This window comes from Podarcis filfolensis (genome assembly GCF_964270895.1).
Source record: "Podarcis filfolensis genome assembly, chromosome: 4".
In the NCBI taxonomy this organism is placed as follows: domain Eukaryota; kingdom Metazoa; phylum Chordata; class Lepidosauria; order Squamata; family Lacertidae; genus Podarcis; species Podarcis filfolensis.
Window position 1 is genome coordinate 4,091,880 of NC_139607.1, and position 24,381 is coordinate 4,116,260.

Below are 24,381 nucleotides of genomic sequence, written 5' to 3' on the forward strand. Positions count from 1 at the left end.
AATACACACAAGACCAATGTCCGGGGAAAACGCCAAAAGCGTGTTCCCAGAGATTATGACGTCTTCCCAGATAAGAGTAGGAAGGGGAAAACCCTTTTATGGTCAGAAGTACAGGAAGGAAGATCCTTTTATGGTTGAGAGTACCAGAACAGGAACATATGTGATGTCAACCTGCGTATACAAGTTGACGTGGCTGGGGAAGGGGGAGAGGATGCCTGAGGGTATATAAACTGCATGAAACCTGTCATTTCTTTGTACTTGCTGTGGACTCACCACGCAAGTGCCTTCTGCTATCCGGAGAGCAGAATAAACTCTTTCTTTGAACCAACTCGGTGTCATTTTGACTTCCTTCCTCCTGTCACGGAGCAACGCAGACCCAATCGGTGAACTCCAATAAGGCTACAGTAGGACCCACTATTGGTCTCATCTGCTCAACCCGCCAGAGCCTATCTTCACATGCAGGGAAGTCCCTAACTCACCAAAGGTTTGAGACCGATTGGCTACCCTCCCCTGGTTCAGCTGAACAATGAAAGCCTGATACTCTGAACTGTCAAGCTGTGCGTGCCTGTAAGCTCCCAACTCTGATCTGTGAAGAAGGAGGGGTAGGGAAACACTACCCACTGCCTTGAGGGACATCTTCAAGAGAAGAAAAGGCTGAATAGTAAACCCTACACAAATCCAGAGTGGAGTCCTTAAGATGGTTGGATGGCACCTTGTACGCCTCCTTCCGACAACTCCTGTAGCCAAACATATTGCTCTGCTTTCCTTTGGACCACATCAGTGAGGCCAAGAGGAGAGTTCTTGTCATCTGGGCAGCCCAGGACCTCTACCTCCACCCACCCACCAGAGGTGTGCCGTCTCTTGAGACAGATGGATGCCAAGAAAAAGGGGAACCTTGTTGACTTACATTGCAGCCTGACAGAGGCAAGCATGTTAATAATGAACAATGAATAGTCTACCACTAGTTCTTTGGAAAATAGTAGACTGGCTTGCTGGTTTCCCTCCATCTTGGTATAGAGTCTCAGTAAGTAAATGCTCTTAGCTGGCCACTTGCCTTGATTGCTGGCCAGTAGTTCCTGCTGACAGTTGTGCCACTGTGCAAAGATTGGGCCCAAAATAAGCAACTGTAGCCTATTCTAAAATTCAATCCTACCTTCTGTTTGCACTGGATTTTTTGTGGGTATTTGCTGACAGATGTTCCAGCTGATTTATGGTATTATTATACTAGTGATATAACACAGTGGGGTGCACTGTGGTTGTCTGCGTGATTCATGCAGCAGATAAACATAAAGTGTTTGATTACAGAAAGTATTTTGATTTCAGAGAAATTTGAGAAGCAAGAAATTACTTAGAAAAAACTTAAAGACTATACCTAACTAAAAGCAAAACAATGTATTGTTTCAATGCATTTCTTCCACTAAACTGGTGTTGAATTGGCAATAGCTGTTCTGCCTATTTGAAGGGGTGTGTGTATTTATACATGTGTGTGTGTGTGTGTGTGTGTGTGTGTGTGTTTTGGCATCCGTCTGTCTCAAGAGACAATGGAGTGCACCTCTGGGGTAAAGTCAAACTGCTGTGTTAGCAGCACCAGAGTGACCTTCCATGGTGTGCAAGTGTGGGCAGTGTGTATGGGGATCCTGGGCTGTCCCCTCTCGGCCTTGCTGATGTGGTCCAAAGAAAATCAGAGAAATCAGAGAAATACCTTGTGCACCAGCTGGGCAGCAGGTGTTGCCAGAAGGAGGCATACAAGTCGCCATCCAACCCTCTAAGGGACTCCACTCTCGATTTACGTAGGGTTTATTTCTTAGCCATTTATTCTCCCAATGATATCCCACAAGGTAGCAGAGGCTTAGGATCAGAATTTTCCTTCTCCTGGATTGGCCACCTTCCCAGGTTGATCAGCCCATCTGCCCCTCACTTCCCTCTACAGCACCTGCAGAAACCACCTTCTTAACTGTTGGAACCACTGTTGGTCTCCTATGCTCAATCCACCAAAATCTGCCTTCACGTATATTTATATGGATAGGTGGCAGACCGTATTAGATAAATATGTATTTTACAAAGGAAGAGAGAAACTATTTAGAATCTACATGATCAGTGAAAAATGTCTCAAGGGGGTTTAAGATGTCCCTGAAATACAGATAATATGAGAAGAGTAGAACAGGTTTAAAAGCTTTGAAAGCAACCTTTGCATTGTCCTTGCATTAAGAAACCTGGATTTGTGTCCCCCAGGATACCCATGAGAGCATCGACTAAAAAAAGGGAATCACAACAGTTCTTACTGCCCATCAACAGAAGCATAAAAAATTTTATTGTTATGAAAGCTGCAGACCCTTCTTTTAATCTCTGTGGGATGGTTTTCAGAAAGTCAGAGACCACTTTGACCACTTTGTTTGTGTATGCCAATCAAATTATGAAGGCTTAGAAGAATAACAGTAACAAAACAAAGGAAGGCTAGATTTGTCTGCTTTGGGGGACCCTTCCTCCAGATTTAGAGAAAAGGGGTGAACTGCCAGGCATGGAAAGATGAGTGGCGCTGCAATTTAGTTATTAATTCACAACAAACAATTTAAAGAAAAGTTAATATACTGCATGCTCTTATAAGGAATGCTTTTTTATCTGAATAAACATGTGTGAGCCAGACATTAGTAACCACATATAACAGGAGTATACAAAATATTTTAATAATTAAATAATCCTTGGGGCTTCTTGAAAGGTTTTCTGAAACTTAAACTTCTCTGAAACTCAGCTGTCATCAGTCTCCTCTTATGATGTATTTGATGTCTTCTAGGGTGTTTTCTAATAAAGAGACCACAAAAGCAGTGGCGTAGCGTGGGTTGTCAGCACCCGGGGCAAGGCAAGTAATTTGCGCCCCCTAACCCGTGGATTTGCGCCCCCTAACCTGTGGATTTGCGCCCCCTAACCCGTGGATTTGCCCTAACCCCAGATGTTGCGCCCGGTGCGGCCGGCCCCCCCTGCACCCCCCACGCTACGCCACTGCACAAAAGTGAGTCTCATGGTGAATGTTCAAGCTATAACACTTCCCCAAATTCTCTGGAATGCACAGAGATTTCAGGCCATTGCCCCAGCAGGGGATAGGGCATAGAAGGAAGACACTTCATCCATGCCTTAAGAACCAAGGGCCTGTGCTTTGGTCTCCATAAAGTGTGTGTGTGTGTGTGTGTGTGAATTTGATTGGCATACACACACACACACACACACACACACACACACACACACAGACAATGGCCCCAGGGACAGGGAACACTGTATGAAGGGCATTTTGTGTAGAAATACAAATCAGACAGGCAGAAACATGGCATAAAACAGTTGCCTAAGGAAGCTAAAGGTACCAATCAATCCTCCTTTAAAAAACAAAACAAAACCCCAGACAAGGCCCATTGGGAGCAGAGGACAGGACTCAGGTTACACGCTTGCACTGGTCCTAAAGAAATGATATTTGGGCCCTATCCATGGCAGGTGTGTGAGGATACCTCAGCAACAGACAAGTTCATGCAGTAAAGATTTCCTGGAGGTTGACAATTTGAAGATCACTGGTCTTGTAGATACAATGTCCTTGCCAAGAAGCCTCAAGGTTTGAGTACTGAACCTGCAAGTTGTAAACTTCACATTTGCTATGCAAGTGGTTTTGTTTTCGCTCCTAGGCATATTCTCTCTCTCTCTCTCTCATTTTACCAGACTGCTTTGTCCCAGGTGTTGATTTTCTTATGATAAAAGAAACCTGGAAAGAAAATACAAGACAAAGACCATTAGAAAATGAGGAGCTTTCTATTTTGATCTCCTTTGAGCTTAACAATTGTTTTCTGGAAGGGGAGTTTATGATGAGTGATTAATAGGTGCATATTTTACCATCGGGTGAACATAAATCACACAAACCATGTTCTGCAAAAAAGATGACTGTGTGATCTTCTGTGTTAATATATGTAATGGAAATGAATCAAATTACAAAGCTGATAAAGGTCAACTTGAGAAAAAGAAATATTCAGCTGTAATTTGTGTATTTCAGTTATGCCCCCCCCCTCCCCATCTCCAGGCAGCCATCTTATTTCACTGTAAATACTGGATTGAGAGGGACAAAACACTGTTTCTGTAAGACCCCATTGCGCTATGCATTTAAAACAGTATCATCCTACTTTAAACAGCCAGGCTTCCTCCAAAGAATCCTGGGAACTGTAGTTTGTTAAGGGTGCTGAGAGCTGTAAAGAGACCCTTCCCCTCACAGACTATAACTCTCAGTTTTCTGGAAAGAGGGATTCAGAGGAGGGGTAAGAGGAGTTACGCCTGTGAATTTCCTTAAAAATAACTCAAAAACTTCATTTTTTTGAGATTTTGGCTTTTAATGAAAGGGCTGGTGCCATGCTGTTTTTATTGTAATTATTTGTATGACTTTTAAATTCATACAGGTATACAGTTTTAATTGTTTTCTATGATTTTTTAAATATTTTTAGCAGTTCTTATTTTTAACTGTAACCCACATTCAGTCTCATCAGGGAAAAGGGTGGGGTAAATAATAATAATAATAATAATAATAATAATAATAATAATAATAGTCTCCTAGCAACTCTCAGCACCCTTAACAAACTAAACTAACAAACTAAAGTTCCCAGGGGACTTTGAGGAAAGCCATGACTGTTTAAAATGGTATGTATAGTACAGGTTGTGCATATGATGGTAACTTTTAAACTTGAGTTGCCTTGGTTACACTACTGATTTTGGCTGCTGCGTGAGCTTTGGTTGCTGGTGTTGGAATTGTGCCGACTCCTGACTGTGTTATCTCCAGCTCCCACAGATGAAGAGCCAATACTCCTTTGGACCTGGAGGACTGTTGAGGGTTGACCCTGGACAAACCGTGACTGGTGCCTACTGTGGAACGGATGTCAGCACAACGTACATCCTGCAACAATCTTATTATACTGTGTCTTTTTCCCACCAGCACCAGTAGCAGCTAATAACATGGAGTTCTTTCACACCTGTACCTTCTTATAGTGGCCACATATCTTTTGTTTTTAAAGGTCCCTGGACAAACCTAGACAGCTTTAGAGAGAAATCTATTATTGCTTTAAGGTTTACAAAGTTGTTATGCATCATTCTTCTTCAACTCATTTAACACTTGCCGACAATTTTTTATTATTTTATTTTCTGCTAGAGTTATTTTTAATTCATTTCTGCTTGTGGGGAATAAGTTGATGCTATATGTATCGTTGCAAGATTAATTTCATTTTAACTTCCTCATTCTGATTGTTAGCAATTCATTATGGCAAATTCTACTTAGAATTGGGAAGGTCCTATAAGTGGTTTCAGTTGGGATATTTTGTTTTCAGGTTGGAAGATGTCAAGTTTAGAGATAATTTTATGCAAAGGTTAGAACATTCTGTTCTTGAATACATAAAGCAGGGCTGCCATTCAACATTTCAGAATTTATATATAGAAATGTAGAGCAAATAAAAACTGTCATCTCATGTCTTTGAGGGAGAGATTTTTAATTTTTAAAAATGCAGTTAAACGATCCTGTTTTTGATGGTAAGCGTGATTACTCTGGAGTTCACCTATCTTTTCCTTTATGTAATTTCACAAAACTTAAAACATATTTGTAGCTTGGTTCAGATTTTAAATGAATAAGGGAAAATCAAAAGTAGTGAGTCAGAGCAGAAAAAGACATTACTGTTTAAAAATCAAAAATTAAATTGTTCCAGGAAACAGGAACACTATATTAATTTCCCCTTCCTCCTCCATATTGTAACCACTTTCACAGTGAAATAAAAAAGGAAAAAAGGACCTAGCCACTGTGATCCACACGACGGTCACCTCCAGACTGGATTATTGTAACTCGCTCTACGTGGGGCTGCCCTTGAGACTGACCCAGAAACTCCAGCGGGTGCAGAATGCCGCGGCGAGACTCCGTACGGGGTCTTCGCTGCGAGACCACATTCATCCGGTACTATACCAGCTGCACTGGCTCCCGGTGGAGTACAGGATCAGGTTTAAGGTGCTGGTTTTAACCTTTAAAGCCCTATACGGCCTAGGACCCTCGTACCTACGGGACCGCCTCTCCTGGTATGTCCCACAGAGAAATTTACGGTCTGCAAATAAAAACATCCTGAAGATCCCAGGCCACAGAGAGGTTAGGCTGGCCTCAACTAGAGCCAGGGCCTTCTCGGCAGCGGCTCCAATCTGGTGGAAGGCTCTGTCACAAGAGACAAGGGCCCTGCGGGACCTGACATCTTTCCGCAGGGCCTGCAAGACAGAGCTGTTCCACCAGGCCTTTGGTCAGGGCGCAGCCTGACCCCCTCCTCTGGCAATCTGCACAGAATTTTGCTTAATGGTTGCCATCAATTTGATTTTAATTAATTTTATAATGAATGTTTTTAGAATGTTGGATTATTTTGATTGTTGTTAGCCGCCCTGAGCCCAGCTTCAGCTGGGGAGGGCGGGATATAAATAAAAATTTATATTATTATTATTATTATTATTATTATTATTATTATTATTATTGCATCACCAAGGGCCTGCTGCATATTGCCACCTGCCCTGTGAGAAGGAAGACCAGAGCAAGGCAGGCAGGCAAGGGCCATGGCAGGACCTGATCCAGTTGGACTGTCCCCTCCCACTGCCAAGGACAGGGCCATCTTAAGCATATCCGGCACTGTGGTGCAAAGCTCCCTCTGCCCCCCCCCCATTTCCCAGTTGTTTAGGGAGGACGGCTCTGCCGGCAGGGCTGGAGGAGGCGGGCAGTGGCTGGAGGGTGGTTCCTCTGGTGGGGAAGAGGAGGAGGCTGGATGAAGCCTCCTGGCTCAGCTGGCCGCTTTGTGCCATGGTGGCCACGGCAGATGGAGGCTCCGGGGACGGCGCTGGTTTGGCGCGGCATGGCGGAGGCGGGTGAGGGTAGCGAGCTGATGCTGGGAGATGCCGTGTGCAGCCTCCACCTCTTCCCTGGCGCCCTCCAGAACTTGGCGCCCTGGCGCCCTGCGCCACTAGCCTCTATGGGTAAGACGACCCTGGCCAAGGAAATGGGAAACCTTTTGTAAGGACATCAGAGGACGAGGTAAGGTGAACTAAACCATATTGAGCGGGGGGGGGGGTAGAAAAGGGGCTTCTGTTTCCTGTAGCAGCCAGTGGCACCATCAGGACAAGGCTTTGGGGCAGAAATCTAGGTCCCATTCAGCAGAATGAGCAGCATGGCCCAACTTAGCACATCTTGGAACAAAACTTCAATGCATGTTTCTGCATATTATTTTGTGAATTTAAGAGTCTACATACTTTAAGATGCAAACCTATACATGCTGACCTTGGGAAAAGACCCATCAGATTCCATCCCAGCTGGTCTTTATCAGAACTTTTGAAAATTTTAAGAACTGCTGCTTCGGTTTGCTTTCTTCCTCTAGGAGACTGAAGGGTGAGTAGGGAGTAAACTGCTTAAATAAAAAATACTGAGTGTGTTTGGTTTTCAGACCATTTCCCAGGAAGCGACAGATTCTTTGGAAGCTTTGATTAGAATAATTAGCAATACCTTTACCCACTGCTGCTGATCTGTCCCTGAAATGCCTGACAAGAGAAATATTGAGTGTGTGTGTGTAGGATCTTCTCTCAGGCCACTGTTGATGAAGGTGAGGCTCCAACACTATACTATAGCAACCTATTGACATGGGTGTAGCCAGGATTTTTTGTGGGGGGGGGGCAGCCAAAGTTGCTGAAGTTTTTTTAGGAAATCAAAGTTGTTGAAGTTTATTTGCCCCTTCCCCAGGCTGTGCTCATGCATATTGTGCACCCCTTTATTTCTGTGAAGTAATGACAAACTTCAGTATTAAAAGTTTTGAAACTCTGAAAACATTGGTTATCAACCATGTCAAACATTAAATTGGCACACCAAGTACTTGTCAGCTATCAATGAAATGTCAAATATTTAATTCATATTACAATGGATATGAGGGACGCGGGTGGTGCTGTGGTCTAAACCACAGAGCCTAGGGCTTGCCAATCAGAAGGTCAGCGGTTCGAATCCCCGCGACAGGGTGAGCTCCCGTTGCTCGGTCCCTGCTCCTGCCTACCTAGCAGTTCGAAAGCACGTCAAAGTGGAAGTAGGTAAATAGCTACCACTCCAGTGGGAAGGTAAACAGTGTTTCTGTGCGCTGCTCTGGCTCGCCAGAAGCGGCTTAGTCATGCCAGCCACATGACCTGGAAGCTGTACGCCGGCTCCCTTGGCCAGTAAAGCAAGATGAGCGCCGCAACCCCAGAGTTATCTGCGACTGGACCTAATGGTCAGGGGTCCCTTTACCCTTTACCTTACAATGGATATCAAATACAGGTACCCAATATTCAGAGAATATTTGACTACTGGAGCAGAGATGGATTTAGGACCGTGCGACTGGTTCCCTCGCACTGGGCGCTGAGCTGGTGGAATTGTGGATAAGCCCAGATGCTTACTCGGAAATAAAAATATACTCTCAATGGACAGATGAATTCAGAGGGTGTAAGTGCATTTACAGTGGTTCTGCATTGCACTGTTGCCAGACTTCTTCAAGTTCCTATATTAACCCCCTGCAAAGCAGACATAATTGGTTTATTATTAATAACATGTTCCCAGTTACATAGGGTAAAGAACTAAGCCATGTTCCAGGCAAGTTAGGCGTACGGAATAGCAGAACTGGAAAGTGAGTGTTGACTAATACACAATATCCAGCATGATGTTAATTCTACATATGATAACATAAGAATAGGATTGCACTTTATTACAATTATTATTCTCCCCTGTGCTAATGCCTAGATTACTAGAATAACATGTTTTTGTTTTGTGATATTCTTTTACCTTATCTTATTTTATTTCAAGCATAGCCCATTTTTCCTCCAAGAACTCAAGGTGGTGCAAATGGATCTCCCCCGATGCTGCCCATTTTATCCTCACCATCACACTGTGAGATAACTTAGGCTGACATATAGTGACTGACCCAAGGAAGTTTCATGGCTGAGTGGAGATCTGAACCTGGGTCTCCTAGTCCAACGCCTTATCATTACGCCACACTGGCTTACTTAGGTAAGCTAACACATTTCTTTCCTTGGCATCCCGGCTTGAAGTGCATGCAGTTTCCCCCTTTGAATGGCAGTGCAGATTTTGTAAATCTGCTGGTGCCTAAACTTTGTCTAGTTGCTGTCTCTCAGCTCAACCTCCCTCACAGTGTTCTTTAGAGTACAAGCTGCATATGACGTCTTGACATCAATGGAGGGAGACTGGGATACAAACGTGATGATGATGGTAGTGCTCTGCACCACGCCCAGGCCTCTTTGGGCCCCAAGTGAGAGGGAAAGGGGAAAAATGGTAAAGGCTGAAATTTTGTATCTCAGAGAGCATATGGCAACTGAAAGAAACAGCAGCAACAGCCTTGTGTCTCTTTCCCTTTAAACATCATGTGTATCACAGCAAAAGGACACAATTTTATTCTGCATTTCCATGTTCCCTTTCAAACGGGATGCGGAAAAGCTACAGGAAAATGAAAAATGTGATTACTCTGCATCTTATTACAGTGACTTCTCTTTCATAGTCACTGAAATGTTTTGTATATGTGTTTTATGTAGCTAGAGAACTGTATGGAGCAGATAAAGGCTTTCTTACTTTTATAAGTAATAATTTCATGGTTATGATGGCCCTCTGGTGGGAGATCAGATATGTCCAAAGACATGCAAGAGAACTGCAACTGGGAAAACTGGGAGGCACAATCCCCATGCACTTCAACCCATGTTCTCCCATGAGTCTGGGCCAGGAGGAAAGAAAATGGCATTTAGTTTGAAGATTTTCCTAATTAGCTAGGAGCCCCTGGGGTTTTTCTGCCTTTGGTAGCTGCCCGTAATACCTATTGGGTTGATCTCATCCTGCCTTTATGATTTTCATTACTTATCTTGATGTCATTGTTGGTTTTGGGGGGACAAATAAATCTTTTCTTGCTGCTGACTATTGACAGGCAATTTCTTCCCAGGGTGCCTTATCCATCCTAAGATGCATTTTAGGTGTGAGTTTCCTGCTGTCTAGCCTGATTGCCTGTTATTTTGCTTTGCTAATCTAGGAGCCATGAAGAGAAGTACATAAATAGGTATTCTCTCTGCATGTAGTTTTAATGTGTTCTTTAAAAAAAAAGGAAGGGAGGAATTGCATTGGCCTGAGGGCCCAGGAAAGCAAACTCCATCATCAAACCATCTATTTACATAACTGCTAGCACTTTACATTTTTCAATTTTACCTGACTATATATAAAATATATGTGTTTTTACTGCCAAGCTAACATGAAATGATAAAGAAATAAAATGCTGATGGAAAATCAAGGTATTAAATTCTTCATCAGATGGCAGAAATAATGAAAAAGTCAGAGGAGAGTTTATTTTGTTTCCTTAAGGGATTTCAAAGAAGAAGAAAATAGAACTAACAGGCATGTCTTAACTCCAGAGCATTTCAACTATTGGATCTAAAAAGATAACAGATTCATGTATAGTTTCAGGAAATACATCCACTGGTGTAATTGGATGGACTTGCTGAACAACACAAGATCTTTAGGATCTTGACTGATTTCCATATGGTTATAATTTAGGGAAGATGTCATATTACTTTTATGTGAATCTTGCAGCTAAGTGTCCCGAATTCTTTTACAGTTGTTGGTTGCAATAGAGAAATGCAGAGGGAAGGCTGCAAGAACAGGAAAACAGTGACTTCACAAACAAGGACAAACAAAGGGAAGAAGGGGATTTGCCAACTTGTTTTTTTTTAATGATATTTATTCAGAGTTTCAAAAGTACAAGAAAAAGGACAAAAAATAAGAAAAAAAGGAACAAATACATCACAAAAAAAGAAAAAAAAGAAAAAAAGACAAATCCCATATTACATCTTTTCATTTGCTTATTTCTTTGACCTCCTCACACCTCCCTTTTTGTATTCTAATTTAATTCGTTGTTTCAGCAAATTCTTTCCGTCTTTCTCAATTCTTATTTAGATAGTCTAACCTATTAGTTAACTCAACAAATCCTTTCCATCTTTTGACATATTCTGTTATTCAGTTTACCTTGATTTATTTAACCTTGTCTTACCATAAAAAGAAAACCTTAATGTTCAAAATTTAAAACATATTTATACATAACTCCTTATATCCTTTCTACTAAAGCCAGATAATTCCATTCCAACATTTTCCCTAATATTTCATTAGTTTTACACTAATTCCAAAAATAAAAAGAAAATTTTCCTTTTATAGGCTTTTTTAATTATTTTTATCCAACGTCCCTTCTTCCTGGTCTCGGGTTATGTCAGTCCTTACTGTCCATTCCATCCAGTCCATCAACCTGGTGATCTTATGTCCGAGGCCCTTAAGTCTCTTCTATGCCTCTTCTGCAGATTTTCTTCTTCTTGTTTATGCTTACACTTTTCCTTATCTTTTGTTGGTTTCTTTCTTAATTTCTTCCCTTTCTCCTTGAGGAGTAGGTCTCTGGGGGATTCCAACCGATAGTTATATCCATCTTCCTTCATCAGACTAGCCCATTCCCCACAGTCCCACTCCCCGCCATCATCATTGTAATCCAAAAAATAACTATCCAAAAAATAGTTGTCAGCATGTTTCCAAGTCCCCCCAAAGTTAAGAGCCTCCTTAACTCCAGACTCTCCCAGGCCCACTCCAAATTCAATCTTCCAAAACAGCGGCTTATGCTCCTGCAGGGCTTCGGATCTCTCCATTTGTGTTGCTTGGGGTGCGATCGCAGCCTCCTCCATCTTCCTCTGCCCTTCCGACTGCCCAGTCGAACCAGTTTCCTGAGTTGGTCATTGCATAATTTCTATGTTTCCTGTTAATCCATATTCACTGGCTACAGCAGTCATCAAGTCCAACTTCTCCTTCATCAAACCCGTCTTCTCATGCAACTGCTCCAGCAAAGCATTTGTCTTGCAAAAAGCAGACACCAAAACTTCCTCCCAACACATTTCTATTCAAGGTCAAACGGCTGGTCCCACGATCCCAATCTCACAGCTGTGAGGTCTCCAAGTAAACTGCAACAACAAATTGACAAGCTCCCTCTAGGGGACACAATTTCTATTTGTATCCATCTTTTTGAAACGTCCAACAAAAGAAAGTTACTTTCAATTTTCAATTTTCAAATACTTTGTTTCGTTAAAATGCAGAAGGCAGCATTGAAGTCAGTTTGGTTCTCTTTTTTAACTATCTGTCAAAATGCTCCACGTACAATCAATGGACATCTCCAGCAATTTCTGTCCTGACACCCCGTTCCCAGGTTTGAAACGATGGAAACTTATTTTCCTTTACTCCCTCTCCTGCAGGCTTAAACAGTCAGATCCCCCCCCCCCTTTTCACCTGCTTCCAAGGGGGTTTTATTAGTTGTAAATGCAGGAAATTCCAACCTTTAAGACAACTTTCCAGGCTATTAGATTGTAAGGTTTTTGCTTCAGTCTATTTACAAAAAGCAGGAGGCGGACTTCCTGTTTTGAATCTTCCCGCTTCGGAGCCTAATTCAAGTATTTCTTAATCCAATTTTCCGTTTTTACTCACGGGTACTTGTTTAGAGTCCAATTGTCAACAGGAAAAAGTCAGTGCTCTCCGGCGATGGCTGTGCGGCTTCCCTCCGTGAAAGTAGCAATCAGTTCGCAGCACCACGCTGCTCACCCCACTTCGCTCCGGAGTCCCAAATTGGGGTTCCTCGCGAGTAGGGGAGGCGCTCCTGGTGCTCTGCCGAACCCCACGTTCCCAGGCTCCCTCCGCCTGGGATTTCTAGTGGGTCCCCACCTTCGCCGCGGTGGGAAGACCCAATTTCCACGGAGCCCGTTCCCCCGATCGGAGGAACTGCGCCATTCGCCGATGGCGCTAACCCGGAAGTGGGGGATTTGCCAACTTGGCTCAGGAGCAAACTAGACATAAAGTTAACCCAGTGAATGCAATTAACACACCTATCTTTTAAAATGTAAACATAAGATAATAGAACAATAGAGTTGGAAGGGATCCTGAGGATCATCTAGTACAACCCCCTGCAATGAAGGAATCTCAACACGCTGGTCCCCATCTAATTTGAACATACCACACTCTGCTTGATTTTGCAAATGTGCACCCTCTGCAGGTGCTGCAGAGTGATTTGGTATTTAGACACTGGTGTGTGGGAAGGCCCTGCTCTCCCAATGTCATAGTCCCAATGAAGCTGTCTTTGCCCTAGGAGGGAAGCAGTTTTTGGCTCTAGTGGACCAAAAAGTGAGCCACAGAACAACAGCTGGTGACAGTTTTCTGAAGTAGGACTGCTGCTACTGAGAGCAGCACAGTGGAACAGAACTTGCCCCTTTGCCAAGTATAGAAGCCATTGTGAAATTCTATCTGTGCTTTGCATACACACAAACACACCCACACCAGGACAGAAGAAGGCTTCTGTGTTTTTCATGTGAACCACCATTCAAAATCTTATCCCAAAAACTCCATTTGAAGTGAAATGGATGAGACATCCTGCAATGACAGATATTTAGTCTTTCATGATCTGTTCATGTGGATCATGTTTTTATTGCTTAATTATAAAAAAATAGATTTTTATTGATTTTCCAATATCATTCCAATAACAGCCTCATTATCTCTTATCTCATTGTATCTGGCACTCGCCTGTAATTTACTCCAATTAAAGTCCAATTAACAGGATAACCTGTGCTTCCAGGAACGGGATTGTGGGTGGGTGCCCCAGAGTGGCTGGGGCAACCCAGTCAGATGGGCAGCATACAAATAAGATCATCATCATCATCATCATCACTTTTTAGATTCGTTTTACTTTTTTTTCTTGTCATAAGGACATGTGAGGCTCATCAAGTGAAAAGTTTAGGGTGCCAAAACAGTGATTCTGAGTAAAAAGAGGTTTAATTCCGGGAAGATTAATCTGTGGCCCTTCAGATGTTGCTAGACTACAACTCCCACCATCCTTCATCATTCCTTGCTGGGGTTGATGGGAGTCCAAAAACATATGGAGGGCTGCAAGCTCCTTGTCCTGACTTACTTTACATAGTAAGATTTCCTCACAAATCTTTCAGGTTTGATATCAGAGTTAGTACTGATTAGCTGAACATTGCAGGCTGGGGGTATATATGGCAGAGCCCATTCCAGTCCCCTCTGCTATTATTTTTAACCCATCCAAGGCATAGAAGTCAAATGATGCTCATGTAATTAACTCAGCCCTTGGCCTTGAACTAAAAGGTGCACTAATTGCAGAGACTTTTCTCCTGGCGTCATTTCATTTTTGTACTTTTAATCTTTCCCAGTCCTTCAGACACAAATAACAAGTGGGTCAAAAAGAGTTTGAAGCTATGTAAGATTTCTTTTCGCATGGAAATTTCAGAGAGACAAAACACTCACACTCTCTTTTTAAGTTCCTGTTTCAAATGCAGCCTTTGTCTTGGGACCTGTGTGTGATTGCCACTAAAGATGCATGAAGAAATTGATCTTTATTAATTCCTCAGTGAATTGACCTGAGCTGCATTTCTTGGCGTGATGTGTGGATGAGAACTTATTTATCTATCTAACTTCACACTTATTTCTTAGCAGAAAAGCATATCAAAATGCTTCTCTGCACACTGTGGATGGTAAAATCTAGGAGGAGGAGGTTGATTAGATTGGTCCAGGGAGCAGTTAAAGCCTCACTATATGGGGTAGTTCTCCTTGGTCTATCAGTAGATTTGACACCAGTGGAATGACTCAGGGTGGTGTATGATGCTTGTTGGGAAAGCTCAGAAACAACATAAATGGGATCCATCACCAAAGTTAAGCAGTTTAAATGTATAGGTATCAACTTCACTATTTTAGGATCCTTTAAAGCAGGGGTGGGTAAGCTTTCTAAGCTTGAGGGGCACATGCCATTGGTAGACGTGTTTATTGAGTGTTTCAGGGGTTTTGTGTTTTTTTATTGTTGCAAAATATATTGGACATTGCAATGGATCATGATATTTATTTAAAGTGATGTCACTTTACTATTTCGCTATTGTATAACTGATGGCCTTTGGCTAAAGCAATAAAGATATGGATTTGGAAAAGTATTCAGCAACACGGCTGTGGACAGGGTTCCTGCATTGCAGGTTTGGACTAGATGAACCTTGGGGTCTCTTCCAGCTCTACAATTCTATTATATTATTCTATTCAAATGATGAATATTACTGTAAGAAAGTAATGATTAGATGGCACAAGTCACCAGATAATATCAGAATCTGCCTTCAAATTCAGATAGAAGGACTGTTTGAGACTCGCTTTGGTCTTCCACTAAGCTTCGCTTTCATATTCTCCCTTCTACCTTGATATAGACATCGAGGTTTTTCCTGCCCCTCTCCAAAGTATCCCACATGAGATCTATTCATTACTCATGCTTTTCCTTTGCCTTCTTCTGCCATATGTTCATGCGAAGATTGCATGGCCATGGAAAGGTCCTGCAGACATGTAATTCCTTCCACCTTCATGCCCTTCCTCCTCATCCCAGTTTTCCATGACTATCTTTAGGAAATGATGTTATAAATTAGGTGTTCTCCCTTGGAAGTGATTTGGGGCCCACTGTATCTTCCTCAGTTATTGTCCATATGCTTTCTCGTGCTGACTCTTTAAGGCACAGCTCCTGTGGCACCCATGCTAAGCTGCCTCTGAATGAGACGGGGAAATGATGTTCTAATTCACATATAAGCTTCCATGTCAGCCTCTCTAATGGTTCCCTTGGTGACAGTAAGTTTGAATTTTCAATCAGTTCTCTGGCATGGTGCTTCAAAATTTGTTTAGATGATTGTTTAGCACAGACCTAATGAGCGCAGTCAGGCTTGTAATGGAAAAAAGAGTTTATTGAGCAGACAGATCTCATGAGTTGGCTGAGATTTTCTGGCCTTTGGTCAGGCCTTAACAGGTCAGGAAATGTTAGTTCCAACTATGATTGGGACGTATTTTGTTTCTCTTCCCTTTCACTTTCTATTTGCTGCACCACTGCAAAACAAATGTACCTGTATCCTGTATGATGTAATGTATCCTGCATGAATTGCAGCTGGGAGGGTCCAAATCCCAGAATTAGCTTGTTGGGGCCAGTTATGGAGAAGGTAGCTGATCCCACTCAAGGATACCCCACTGCCACCCAGATTAAAAATATAGGAACAAGCAAAGTACGCAGAGCTAAAGGAAAATGGGCCTGATCTGTCTTCCTTAAACACCTCCCTCTCCTACTCTCACATGTATATAGGGAGCAGCATTCATCTCTGCAGGAGAGACTATCTGTCCCATGAAATTCACCAGTTGGCTAACTGGTGAATACCAGGAATAGGCAAATCTGTCAATTTAACATTCTCTCCGTTTTCAATTTTTCCATTCTTAACTTATGTTTTTCACATTTTCACATTAGTTTGTGATTTTTTTTATGTCCTCATGAAAATTCATCAACATTCTAGTGCACTTTTCTCCTAATATACCATTTTTCTTAGGAATTTTTTCCAATCTAACATTTTTGCATTTTCCCTAATATAAAGCATTCCTGTGTGATATATTAATCTTGTGCCACACTTTATCCTAGTACAGGAATGGCCAAACTTGGCCCTCCAGCTGTTTTGGGACTACAATTCCCATCATCCCTGCCCACTGGTCCTGTTAGCTAGGGATGATGGGAGTTGTAGTCCCAAAACAGCTGGAGGGCCAAGTTTGGCCATGCCTGTCCTGATACATGCATCCTAGTACTCATTACTTGGCCTGAGAACCTGTTTGCAAATGTGAATTTCAAAGGATGATTGTGTTTCAGTTATCATTTTGTTTCTGAAAGTACAAATTAAGTAGCTTCACTTTTAAATGTGAACTGATTTGAAATCTTCCCCATCCCTAGTGGATACTGCTCAAAGCCGTGTGAGAGCAACAATTTCCAACTTAGTTGAAGCATTATTGCTGGTGGTTCTCAGCATGTGAAGTCTTGACATGAGCCGACTCTCCACCCAGATGAAAGAATTGCAATATAACGTAATTATTTCAGCAGTTGCATAAGGTCCTAGAACTCTATAATTCTATGATTCTGTGGTGCAGGCTTTACTGGTTACATCCTTTAATCATTGTTTATTTACCTGTACTTTGTATCTGTACTCCTTAAGTTATTGATAAAAGAAACAATAGAAAACTATTTGTATAGTAACTTCCCAACTCTGCCATTGCCTGTTCACTGTGAATTTGGCACTTAAAGAGGCCTGGGTGCAAGTGAAGCATGAACAGCAAGCTTTTTCTTTCATAAACTGACAGCATGAGCTCTCCCTCATCTAGAATGGGAACCTTGTCAGAGGTAAGGGGACATGGCTCCAATCAACACTGTCAAGACATCTTCAAAAAGCTTTTGATAAAGCCCTTCACCAAAGACTCCTATGTAAGCTTAGCATTCATGGGATAAGAGGACATGCCCTTTTATGGATCAGTAACTGGTTTCCCTTAAGGGTGATCCAGGAATGTTGATGTATTAATTTGAACCACTGCATTGTAATGTATTTTGCATTTGTTTTACAGATATAATTTCATTCTTGATTTTGTGCTGTTCACTACCATGATTCCCCACCTCAGTATATATAGTTGTGCAAATAAAATTAATCAATAAAACCTTTCCCAGGTTGTATGTACACAATGCTGACTGGATCACCTCTGTCCATATGCTTGTTGATGCTCTCAGATAACCCTCCTACTGCTACCCCATCCCAAGTTTCTCAACTAGATCAGACCCATCATTCTTTCAATTTGCAAATGAAAAGTTTTGATACATTTGATGAATGTAACATGGTGTCTGGCTTCTGTAGCAAGAATTGAAGAGGCCTCCTAGATAAGAATGTAAAATTAAACACCATTGTCAAGAATTCTTGTATGTCTGTCCATGTCCACCACCGCATATGAATGTACATACCTGTTGCATCACACAGCATCTTATGCACAAATTGGAACATGGGTTCTTAATACGAGAGATTTTTATTATTTACAAGTGGTGTATCAGTTTTAGATTCTGGCACCTTCTATATGCTGAGATTGTTTTAAAAGATGTCTTTATCCACATAGGTGACCATTGGGACTGGATCTTTAGATGCAAAAGCTTCTCTGCAGCTGTTTGAAAAAGATCTCAATCTACCGACTCTGCAGCAGACTGGGCTTGCAAGCTCTGTTCTCTCCTCCAATGTCATATTCCTTGGTTGCCTTGAAGAGCAGGGAGTAAATCATCCTTAGCCAGGTGCTAATTGCTTTCATGGTTTTCATTAGGCAGACACCAGTGAAGCTGGATCATTTCTAAGGGGACATTCCTGTTTTATCAGATCCATAACACCCCTTTTCTGATTATGGGGAACTGTTGGCAGTAGAAAAGTACAACCTCATAAAGTATCTTTAATTTAGTGAGTTATGACCTGACATTGCTTGATTATGGTGGATATGTGATGAATAAAAGTTAACATACTGTGTGGATTATTTATTGCCATATATTTCAAGAAAAGCATACCAAAGAAAAGAAGTTTTAAGGAAGGAAGGAATCTTCCATAATAAAATCAAAGCATCATTAGCATCTGCAGATCCTATTTCCTGGAAGCTGGCACATTTGGAAAGTTAAAAGACTTTTTGATTAAGAGGTTTCTGTATCCATACAAATTCTTCCATGGCAAGACTAATAAAAACCCCTGACTCAAGCCAAATCAGTAGCCAGTTAAATCATGTGCGACCTGATACTGAAAGATACTGAGCATATAGCACATTTTTTTTTACATATACCTTAAAGATAATGATAAATATGTTCCTTTGAGCTGATTTGGGTGCCATCTCTTACTGATGCACTGAAAATAATGGTACCCACAACAGCTCCTGCTCATTTTGACCCCAGTCCTCAGATCTGGCCCTGCTGCAGTGGCAAGATGTCTAGAGGAACCACACAACAGGTAAAGGCAAGGACTGGATTTTAGGACTAGGAAGGAATGGGCAGGAGGAACCATATTTACATTCTCTCATGTTTCATGATAAATTATAGATACACATCTAGAATAGAAGCTCTAGGTTCAGCCCATGTTCTAAAGCAGTCATCAGTATGAAGAATGAAGGAAAAAACGTAAGAGCAGTTTAATGGGCAAGAGTTGACTGATTCACTATACAGGGCTTGTTCACATATGCCTGCAACCAACATGATTAGCATGTCAAATGATTTGTAAACGTGGATGAGCTACAGGAGATCAAACCCCACCAAGAGAACATTCTACCACATGAACTGCAATGATTTGCAGTTGATGCTTACAGGCATCAAATGATAAAATGATAAGTCACCTGGTATTTTTGTGAACTGACAAGAACAATTCAAGATAAGAATTTCAGCAGCTGTGCAATAAGATAATGCCTTGAGGCAAATATTCTCAGCTTCTGTTATAGGAGTGTTTTCATTTTTTATATAGTATGTTATTTTTATCAGTCATATGACTGTGGACAAAGTCATGTACTCTGAAAGAAGATAAAGGAGATACATACATTAGATCATGAAATTGTTTACTGTTGCATTGTAGTCGAACATTTCTCTGCAGAAGAACAATTTTTTAAAACAAACCAATACATTTTTCATGTGCCCATTGATTTGGCCTTTTTAAAATCATTTTGTCAGATGGTATGTTTCATAGAATCATAGAGTTGGAAGAGACCACAAGGGCCATTGAGTCCAACCCCCTGCTAAGCAGGAAACACCATCAGAGCACTCCTGACATATGGTTGTCAAGCCTCTGCTTAAAGACCTCCAAAGAAGGAGACTCCACCACACTCCTTGGCAGCAAATTCCACTGTCGAACAGCTCTTACTGTCAGGAAGTTCTTCCTAATGTTTAGGTGGAATCTTCTTTCTTGTAGTTTGGATCCATTGCTCCGTGTCCGCTTCTCTGGAGCAGCAGAAAACAACCTTTCTCCTCCTCTATGTGACATCCTTTTATATATTTGAACATGGCTATCATATCACCCCTTAACCTCCTCTTCTCCAGGCTAAACATGCCCAGCTCCCTTAGCCGTTCCTCATAAGGCATCGTTTCCAGGCCTTTGACCATTTTGGTTGCCCTCCTCTGGACACGTTCCAGTTTGTCAGTGTCCTTCTTGAACTGTGGTGCCCAGAACTGGTCACAGTACTCCAGGTGAGGTCTGACCAGAGCAGAATACAGTGGCACTATTACTTCCCTTGATCTACATGCTATACTCCTATTGATGCAGCCCAGAATTGCATTGGCTTTTTTAGCTGCCGCGTCACACTGTTGGCTCATGTCAAGTTTGTGGTCAACCAAGACTCCTAGATCCTTTTCACATGTACTGCTCTCAAGCCAGGTGTCACCCAACTTGTATTTGTGCCTCTCATTTTTTTTGCCCAAGTGCAATACTTTACATTTCTCCCTGTTAAAATTCATCTTGTTTGTTTTGGCCCAGTTCTCTAATCTGTCAAGGTCGTTTTGAAGTGTGATCCTGTCCTCTGGGGTGTTAGCCACCCACCCCAGTTTGGTATCATCTGCAAATTTGATCAGGATGCCCTTGAGTCCATCATTCAAGTCGTTGATAAAGATGTTGAATAAGACCGGGCCCAAGACAGAACCCTGTGGCACCCCACTAGTCACTCTTCTCCAGGATGAAGAGGAACCATTGATGAGCACCCTTTGGGTTCGGTCAGTCAGCCAGTTACAAATCCACTGAGTGGTAGCATAGTCCAGACCGCATTTTACCAGCTTCTTTACAAGAATATCATGGGGCACCTTGTCAAATGCCTTGCTGAAATCAAGGTAGGCTACATCCACTGTGTTCCCTTCATCTACCAGGCTTGTACTTCTGTCAAAAAACGAGATCAGGTTAGTCTGACATGACTTATTTTTCAGAAATCCATGCTGACTATTGGTGATCACAGCATTCCTTTCTAGGTGCTCACACACTGTTTGCTTAATGATCTGCTCCAGAATCTTCCCTGGTATTGATGTCAGACTGACTGGGCGGTAATTATTTGGGTCCTCTCTTTTCCCCTTTTTGAAAATAGGGACAACATTTGCCCTCCTCCAGTCTGCCAGGACTTCGCCTGTTCTCCAGGAATTCTCAAAGATGACTGCCAGTGGTTCTGAGATCACATCTGCCAGTTCTTTTAATACTCTTGGATGCAGTTCATCTGGCCCTGGAGACTTGAATACATCTAGACTAGCCAAGTATTCTTGTACTATCTCCTTAGTTATTCTGGGCTGTGTTTCCTCTGCTGAATCATTTGCTCCAAATTCTTCAGGTCGGGCATTGTTTTCTTTATCGGAGAAGACTGAGGCAAAGAAGGCATTGAGGAGTTCAGCCCTTTCCTTTCTGTGTCCCCTGTTTGCATTTCACCATCTTCTCCTCTGAGTGACCCCACTGTTTCTTTGTTCTTCCTTTTGCTACGAACATACCCATAAAAGCCTTTTTTGTTGCTTTTAACCTCTCTAGCAAGCCTGAGTTCATTCTGTGCTTTAGCTTTTCTGACTTTGTGTCTACATGTGCTGGCTATTTGTTTGAATTCCTCTTTGGTGGTTTCCCCCCTTTTCCATTTTTTGTACACATCCTTTTTTAATCTTAACTCAGTTAAAAGTTCTTTAGATAGCCACCCTGGCTTCTTTAGGCACCTTCCATGTTTCCGTCTCATTGGTATTGCCTGAAGTTGTGCTTTTACTATCTCCCTCTTAACAAACTCCCAGCCATCATGAACTCCCTTTCCTTTTAGTATTACTGTCCATGCGATCTCACCCAGCACTTCCCTAAGTTTTATGAAGTCGGCTTTCTTAAAGTCAAGAAATTGAGTCCTAGTATGCTTGGCTGCTCCTTTCCGCTGTATAGTAAACTTCAGAAGAGCATGATCACTCGCGCCTAATGATCCTTCCACTTCTACCCCACTAACCAGGCCATCAACATTGGTTAGGACCAGATCTAAAATGGCTGTTCCTCTTGTTGCTTCTCCCACTTTCTGGACAATGAAGTTGTCTGCAAGGCCAGTGAGGAATCTGTTTGACCTTATGCTCTTGGCTGAGTTTGACATCCAACAAATATCCGGGTAATTGAAGTCCCCCATTACTACTATCTCCCTTCCTTTTGCATGCTTGGCCATCTGTTCCAGGAAGGCATCATCTATGTCCTCCGTTTGGCTTGGGGATCTATAGTAAACTCCCACAATGAGGTCACTGTTATTCTTCTCTCCCTTAATTTTGACCCAAATGCTCTCACTTTGGCTTTGAGGTTCTAAATCTTGGATCTCTTCACAGGTATACACATTCCTGACATATAATGCCACTCCTCCTCCTTTCTTGTCTGGTCTGTTTCTCTGAAATAGATTGTATCCCTCCATTATTACATTCCAATCATGGGACTTATCCCACCAGGTTTCAGTGATGCCTATTATGTCATATTTAGTTTGCTGTACCAAGAGCTCAAGCTCATCTTGTTTATTTCCCATGCTTTGCGCATTAGTGTACAGACATTGAAGTCCATTAATCATTCCCCCGTGTCTCTTATTTAAGGATTTTTTCCTCCCACCACTAGGTCTGCGTGCTGTTTGCTCCATTTGGTCTATGACATTTGGATGATCATCTTCATCAACTGATAGACTCCTACCTTCAGGAGCACTGTCTCCCTCCCCCACATTAGTCAATTTAAAGCCCTCCTGATGAGGTTTCTGAGATTTTTGGCAAAAACATTCCTCCCAACTGTTGTGAGGTGCAGCCCATCGCTTGCCAGAAGTCCATCTTCAAGAAACTGCAGTCCGTGATCTAAGAATCCAAACCGTTCCTGTTTACACCATTTGCGAAGCCAGCTGTTCACTTCCACTATTTTTCCCTCTCTCCCTGGGCCACGTCGTTCAACTGGGAGGACAGATGAGATGACAATTTGTGCATTTAATTGCTTCAATTTCCTGCCCAGAGCCTCGTAGTCTCTTTTGATCTTCTGGAGGCTATTGCTTGCAGTGTCATTGGTTCCCACATGAACCAAGAGGAAGGGGTATTTGTCAGTGGGTTTTATGATTCCTTGCAGTCGTTCAGTTACATCTTGGATCTTAGCCCCGGGGAGACAGCACACTTCCCGAGACATCTTGTCAGGCCCACAGATCACTGCTTCTGTTCCCCTCAGTAGGGAATCCCCTATCACCACTACACGCCTCCTCTTAGGTCTGGTCAGGGTTCTTCCGTGAGCTGTCCGTTCCAAGGTCGCCTGCACATTCCCTGAGGACTGACTTTGCTGCTCGTCTTCATATACCTGATCGACTGTAATGAGGGAGAGATCCTCAAATGAAGTCTGCTCTTCGTCTTCCATGCTAGGGGAAAGGACCTCAAAGCGATTGTGTATTTCTAAACAATCAGAGCGAACCCTGGGCCTCCTACTTCTTTGAGTCACGTTTCTCCATATATCTGGCTCCTGTGTTGGTGAACTAGCCTCCTTCTCAGGGGAGTCCCCTGTCTCCTCCTTGGTGGAGACGGTGTGCTCTGTTGCTTCCAAGAAGAGCTCCAGCTCTCTACTTCTTTGGAGCGTAGCTACACGTTCCTCCAGTTGTTGGACTTTGTCTTCTAAGAGGGCAATCAACATGCAATTGCTGCAGGTAAAGCTGCCTGCAACCTTTGGCAAGATGGCAAACATTGCGCAGGAACCGCAGGCGACTGCAACTGTTCCCTCACCCTCCATCTTGAGAACGTGTCGTTGGGGGTGGCTACAGCGGTCCTCCATCATAAAAAGCGTGAAGACATGACAAATAACTCCCCCCCAAAAAAACCTAGGTCTCCCCCAACAAACGTTTGAGACTAGCTCCCCTAAATCTAAAAGATGGATCAAACTGCACGCGCCGCTGCCCTGCAAGCTCTGATAAGCTCCTCCCACCGCTAATCACCTGCCTCAACAGAATCCCTGCCCCCTCTGACCTTTGCACAGGGAGAGCAGCTAATCAGCCACAAAGAAACACACACACAAGAAAACCCTTTTTGCTCCTTCTTCAGCTGCTGCCCTGCAAGCATGTTTGATATTGTTTTTTTAAAAAAATGATTTTTATTGAAAATTTTCAAATATACATTTCCGTCATTAAGTACCCATCATTGTAATCTTACATTCATTGACTTCCCTCCTTACCCTCCCATGGTTCTTTAAATTTTCCCTTAATTTCTGCATATTCTAAAAAGAAAAAAGTCATTTAATTTAGTTTCGCCCCTGATTATATCCCTCTACTGTATATTATACTGTTAGCATTTTCACTCATAAGCAAGTGACAGTTATTTCCCAAATACTCCACAAACATTTTCCACTCCTCTTTATGTACTTGATCTTCTTGCTCTATTATTCTGCTGCTTAGGCCTGCTAACTCTGCACATTCTGACATTTGAAGCTGCCATTTCTCTTTCTCCTTGTTTG

The 24,381-nt window shown here is 42.4% G+C and overlaps 1 long non-coding RNA gene across 1 annotated transcript; it reads left to right on the forward strand.

The window, feature by feature from the left end:
- The first annotated feature begins 36 nt into the window (after positions 1 to 36).
- LOC310761303 lies at positions 37 to 17,856 on the forward strand. The gene is made up of 2 exons (XR_014547356.1): positions 37 to 1,024; positions 16,224 to 17,856. It is a non-coding gene; the product is annotated as an uncharacterized lncRNA (long non-coding RNA).
- Positions 17,857 to 24,381: the final 6,525 nt, after the last annotated feature.